General features: G+C 42.5%; 1 pseudogene; it reads left to right on the top strand.

Moving 5' to 3' along the window:
- Window positions 1–984: 984 nt before the first annotated feature.
- Window positions 985–4780, top strand: LOC143271740 (uncharacterized; annotated as a pseudogene).
- Window positions 4781–6812: the final 2032 nt, after the last annotated feature.

The following is a 6812-nucleotide window of genomic DNA, read 5'->3' on the forward strand; positions in this document are numbered from 1 at the left end:
CCCCATCCACTCCTCCTCCCTCTCCGTTCAGAAAGGGGCAGGCCTCACATAGGAATCAGTAAAGCATGGCATATCAAATTGAGGCAGGCTCAAGCTCCTCTCCCTGCATCAAGCCTGGATAAGGCAACCCAGCATGGGGAATAGGTTTCCAAAAGCCAGCTCAAGCACCAGGGACAGGTCCTAGTCCCACTGTTAGGAGCCTCACAACAGACAAAGGTACGCAACTGTCATGCACATGCTGAGGGCCTAGGTCCTTCCTATACATGCTCTCTAGCTGTTTGTCCAGAGTCTGTGAACTCCCACAAACTCAGGTTAGCTGTCTCTGTGGGTTCCCCTTGTGGCTCGTACAATCTCTCCTCCCTCTCTTCAACAGAAATCCCAGAGCTCGGCCTAGTGCTTAGCTGTGGATGTCTGCGTCTGCTTCCATCAGTTACTGGATGAAGACTCGCTGATGAAAATTAGGGTAGTCACCAATCTAATTACAGAAGATGGCCAGTTCAGGCACCCTCTCTACTATTGCTTGGAGTCTTAGATGGGGTCATCCTTGTGGGTTCCTGGGAGTTTCCTTGGCACAGGTTTCTCCCTAACCCTGAGATGACGCCCCCATCAAAACATCTCTTTCATTACTCTCCCCCTCTTCCCCACTACAAATCCACCCAACCTGATCCCTCATGTTCCCATCCCTTCCAACTGCCCAAATCCCCAGTTTACCCAGGATATCTCTTCTATTTCCTTTTCTCAGGGAAATCCATGTGTCCCTCTCTGGACCCTCCTTGTATCCTAGCCTCTCTGTTGCTGTGGATTGTAGCTTGATTATCCTTTACTTTACACCTAATATACACTTATGAGTGAGTACATTCCATGTTTGTCTTTCTGTGTTACCTCACTCAGAATGATTATTTTTATAGTTGCAGCCATCAGGCAAGGTGAATTTTATAGTGGCATAAGTCATATGGTCCTTTGGTCCTTGCTAATCAATCAATCATGGTTTTTAGGTATGAAATAAATTAGAAGCCTGCTGCATTTCTGTTAATCTGTATAAGCAGAAAAATTCTCAAACAAACGAAAGAAACAGTGCATTGGATCATCGCAAAAGACAATCTCAGTGAGTGAATCACCTGCCAGACTTGAACAGACCCAGAACCCCTTGAATGAAAGGGTAGCCAGGTTCCCCTAGGAAGGACCCTGATAAGACATCTAAAAGTTTTACAGCTAGCCTTTCTCCAGTTCTTCCCCAGATGGACCTATGGCCTTTTACAAGGGTAACTGTACACTGGAGGAAAGGAAACAGATTTTCCAAGGTCTATTGGATACTGGTTCTGAACAGATACTGTTTCCAGGAGATCCCAAGAAACACTGTGGCCTTCTACTTAAAGTAGGGGCTTATGGAGGTCAGGCGATTAATGGAGTTTTGGTTGATGTTTAACTCACAGTAAGTCCAGTAGGTCGCTGAATTCATTCTGTGGTTATTTTCCCAGTTCCAGAATGTATAATTGGGATAGATATACTTAGAAGTTGACAGAAGTCTCACTTTGGTTCCTTGAGTGAGGGCTATTATGATTGGAAAGGCCATATAGAAGCCTTTAGAGTTGCCCCTGCCAAAGAAAATAGTGAATCAAAAACAGTATCGCATTCCTGGAAGATTTGCAGAAATTAGTGCCACCACCAAGGACTTGAAAGATGCAGGGATGGTGGTTCCCGACACATCTCCCTTTAACTCTCCTATCTGGCCAGTGCAGAAGACAGATGGATTGTGGAGAATGGTAGCTGACTATCAAAAACTCAATCAGGTAGTAACTCTGATTGCAGCTGCTGTACCAGATGCAATGTCCTTACTTGAGCAAACTAACACATCTCCTGGTACATGGTATTCGGCTTTGATTTAGCAAATGCCTTTTTCTCAGAACCTGTCCATAAGGACCATGAGAAGCAATTTACTTTCAATGGGCAAGGCCAGCAGTATACCTTTACAGTTTTGCCTCTAGGATATGATAATTTTCCTACCCTGTGTCATAACTTAGTTAGAAGGGATCTTGATCATCTGTCTCTTTCACAAAATATTACACTGATGCACTATGTGGACAACATTATGCTGATTGGACCAAGTGATCAGGAGGTAGCAACCACTTTGAACTCATTGGTAATGCATATGCATATCAGAGGATGGGAAATAAATACAACCAAAATTCAAGGACCTTCTACCTCTGTGAAGTTCTTAGGAGTCCAGTGGTGTGGAGCATACAGAGAAATTCCTTCTAAGGTGGAGGATAAGTTATTGCACCTGGTACTTCCCAGCACCAAGGAAGAAGCACAATATTTAGTGGGCCTACTTGGCTTCTGGATACAGCACATTCCAAATTTGGCTGTGTTTCCAGTCCATATACCAAGTGACTTGGAAAGCTGCTGGCTTTGTGTGAGACTTAGAACATGAGAAGGCCCTTCAACAGGTCCAGGCTGCTGTGCAGGCTGCTCTACCACTTGGACACAGACCTGATGGTACTTGGGGTGTCAGTGGCAGATAGGGATGCTGTTTGGAGCACAGAAGAGACCTTTGGGATTTGGGAACAAGGCTCTACCATTATATGTAGACAACTATTCTCTCTTTGAAAGACATCTCTTGGCCTGCTACTGGGCCTTTGTGGGAACTGAATGCTTGACAATGGGCCACCAAGTTACCATGCGACTTAAACTGTCCACCATGAGCTGGGCATTATCAGACCCACCAAGTCATAAAATAGGACATGCCCAACAGCAACCTATTATTGAATGGAAGTGATATGTATGAGATCATTCCCAAGCAGGTTGTGAAGTCAGCGAGCTATATGAAGAAGTTGCTCAAATATCTATGGTTTCTACTCCTGTTACAATACCATCTGTTGCCAAGCATATTCTTATAACCTCATGGGGTGCTCCCTACGATCAGTTGGCTGAGGAAGAGAAGACTAGAGCCTGGTTTACTGATGGTTCTGCACATTATGGAGGCATCACCCAGAAGTGGGCAGTTACAGCATTACAACACCTTTCTGGGACAACCCTGGAAGATACTGGTGAAGGAAAATCTTCACAGTGGGCAGAATTTCAGGCAGAAACACATGGAATTAGTTTGTTTGAAAGGAGAAATGTGCAGATGTGCAATTGTTTACTGATTCATGGACTGTTGGCAATGGATTGGCTGGATGGCTTGGAACACGGAAAGAGCATGATTGGAAAATTTGTGAGAAAGACATCTGGGGAAGAATAGATAGAATAGATCTCTCTAAATGGGCAAAGGATGTGAAAATATTTGTGCCCCATGTAAATGCTCACCAAAAGGCAACTTCAGCTGAGGAGTTCAATAATCAAGTAGATAGGATGACCCTTTCTGTGGACAGTCAGCCTTTTCCTCAGCCATTCCTGTCATTGCCCAGTATGCCATGAACAAAGTATCCATGGTAACAGAAACAGAGTTTATGCATGGGCTCAACAACATGAACTTTCACTCACCAAGGCTGACCTAGCTATGACACCATCCATGGAGTGACCAGCCAGCAACCTGGTGGCAGGTTGACTACATTGGACCACCTCTGTGGAAAGGACAATGCTTTGTCTACTGGAGTAGATACCTGTTCTGATTATGGATTTGGCATTCCTGCATGTAATGCTTCTACCAAAACCACCATCCATCTGTGGACTTACAGAATGCCTGATCCACTAACATGGTATTCTACACAGAATTTCTTCTGAACAGGGAACTCAGTTCACAGCCAGAGAAGAGAGACAGTGGTCCCACTGTCGTGGAATCTATTGGTCTTACTATGTTCCCCACCATCCTTAAGCAGCTGGCCAAATAGAAAGATGGTATGGCCTTTTGAAGACACAATTACAGTGCCAATTAGGTGGCAGCACCATGAAGGGTTGGGGAAGTCTTCTCCAGAAGGCACTATATGCTTTAATCAGTGTCCAGTATATATGTTTCTCCCATAGCCAAGATCTATGGGTCCAGGAATCAAGGGGTGGAAAGGGGAGCAGTTCCACTCACTATCATCCCTAGTGACCCACTAGGGAAGATTTTGCTTCCTAACAACCCCAAGTTCTTCTAGCCTAGGAGTTTTGATTCTAGAGCGAGGGAGTGCTCCTGCTAGGAGTCAAAAGAAATGGAATGTTCCACTAAACTGGAAACTAAGACTCCCCCCTGGCCACTTGGAGATTCTGATATCTTTAATCTAACAGGCTATGAAAGGAATAACCATGTTAGGAGGGGTGATATATCCAAATTACCATGGGGAAATTGGATCGCCTCTCCACAATGGAGATAAAAAAGGATTATGTCTAGAGTGCAGGAGATCCTTTAGGTTGTCTCTTGGTGCCCCTATGCCCTGTGATTAAAGTTAATAGGAAACTACAACAGCCTAATCCAGGGAGGATGACAAAGGGCACAGACCCATCAGCAATGAAGGTATGGGTCACTGCTCCAGGAAAAGAGCCAAGACATGTTGAAGTGCTTGTAGAGGGTGAGGAAATACAGGATGGGTAGTAGAAGAAGGTAGTTCTAAATACCATCTAAGGCCACATGACCAGTTGCAGAAATGAGAATTATGATTGACATGAGTGCTTCTCATGCTGTATTTTGTTAAGAATGTATTTGTACAGATATTTGTATTTTCTTTCAATTTCTTTATCATGTGTTGTAACATCAATTAAGAGAATATCAATGGTTATCACATTTAAGTTTGAGATATTAGAAGGATATCCCCAAGGGACATTGCCACTATTTTAAATTTATAATGCAATTGTGGTTGTATAAGGGATCAAGAAGTACTATATTGTAATCATTTTCATTCTCCATAATGGTAGCCTACACAGGTCATTTGGATGGAAATACACAGCATTTTTCTTTAAAGCCTTGGGTCATACTTTAGAAGACTATGTAAATTCCTGCCATTCTGTGTTCTTAAATAATTTTATACCCTAAAACATTTGCTGGCGGGCGGTGGTGGCACACGCCTTTAATCCCAGCACTCGGGAGGCAGAGCCAGGCGGATCTCTGTGAGTTCGAGGCCAGCCTGGGCTACCAAGTGAGTCCCAGGAAAGGCGCAAAGCTACACAGAGAAACCCTGTCTCGAAAAAAACAAAAAAAACAAAAAAAAAAAAAACCATTTGCCTTCCATTTCTTTATAGATTTGCTATATGTGAGATAGCTCTTGGGGAAAATATTTTATAATGACTCTTTTCTCTTCTAGTTATCTCAAAATATTATAAAATGCTTCATTTTATTCAGGGTGAAGTTGTTGCAAATTGGAAGGGTGATATAGTAGTTAACATCTAAAGGAACTTACATAGATCAAGTACTGTGGTAACTACTTTATTACATGGACTGTTTCCCTAAAGCTCCACAACAACTCGTATCCTTATTTTATTCATGAGAAAACTAAGAATCAAAAATTTATTAACTTCCCATGAGAGTTGGGTAGCCACAATTCAATTTTTAAAAAAATTAAAGGAAAATTTAAAGGAATAATACACAAAAAATAGGCATGATGAATATTTATGATAAATTTTATATCTTCCCCATTTTAGTGGACTGCAGCCTGGGAGCCTAGGCATAATGTCCTTTGTCTTAAGAATGCTACTATTCAAGGCTTTAGAAAGTTTCTTTGTGAATAGCAAGTGAATGAGACCTGAAGGGCTCCTGGCAACAGGCAGGGCTTCAGAGAATAGGAATGTGCTTTTCTGCAAGACCCATTTCCACCCCTGAATGCTCCATGCTCTGGATGTGGACCATACACCCCTAGGAATTGGAACTGCAGTCAGGAGCATTGGCCTGGTTTAGTGCTTTAATATAGGCATGAAGGCCTTAATGAAAGCTCCTGTGATTGAACTGCTGTCATGTGATCAAGCAAGCAGGGACTTCATGAACAGCCTTTGACAGTGTTACAGACGAAGCCCATGATATTCGTTCTTAACACCATCACTAAAACCATCACCATGGAACAGTGATTAAAATGGGAACTGTAGAGCCTGATTGCCTGGGGTTTGAATCTCAACTCTGTTACTTCCTAGCTATATATTTATTCTTGGATGACTTGTTTAACATTTCTCTGCCCCTATTAATTGTCTGTAAAAATAACCATAATTATGAAACTTAATCAGATTTTTCTGAGGAATTAATATGAGTGAAGTAATAACCTCACCTAGCACGTAATATGTACTCTATAAACATTACCAAGTGTCATGCTGATTATTATTACTAACCCTCTGCCGCATGATCCTTGCTGAAATTACTGGATAAGGCTATGCCAAGTTCCAGCAGTAAAATCTTAGCAACAAACCCTTTGCTCATAACATGACACAGTAGCCTCAGCCCCTTCCTTCATCTCCTTTTCCTTGTCTCTGTTCTACCTCGGGTCCCCATTACTCTTACCTTTGCAAATTTTTCAGACTAGTCTTCCCAAGTCCAATATCTTCCATCATTAGTCATTGACACATTTAGCAGATCCATCTCTCTGCTTCAAGTCAGGGTTCTATCTTATATAGCTTTCTAAGGTCTGCCCACACTCATGCTAGATCACATACTGTCAGTGCTAGAATAATGTCTTCTGAGGTCGCTTGAGAGTTTCCCTCCTAGGGGAGGATTGGGTGCCAGGAATGCTGAAACAAGAGGGACAATATTAAAACATACTAATGGCAGTGGTGTTTAAATAATGGTCAACTCCAGTGGTGTGGGTTTGGCTATTCACTTGGGTGATGTCTCTGTTTAAAAGGAAAAGAGACAACAGATTTATGGTAGACACGATTCAGCCAAGTGCAATTTACAGGAATAACCAAATCTCCAA

This window comes from Peromyscus maniculatus, chromosome 2 (genome assembly GCF_049852395.1).
Source record: "Peromyscus maniculatus bairdii isolate BWxNUB_F1_BW_parent chromosome 2, HU_Pman_BW_mat_3.1, whole genome shotgun sequence".
Classification (NCBI taxonomy): domain Eukaryota; kingdom Metazoa; phylum Chordata; class Mammalia; order Rodentia; family Cricetidae; genus Peromyscus; species Peromyscus maniculatus.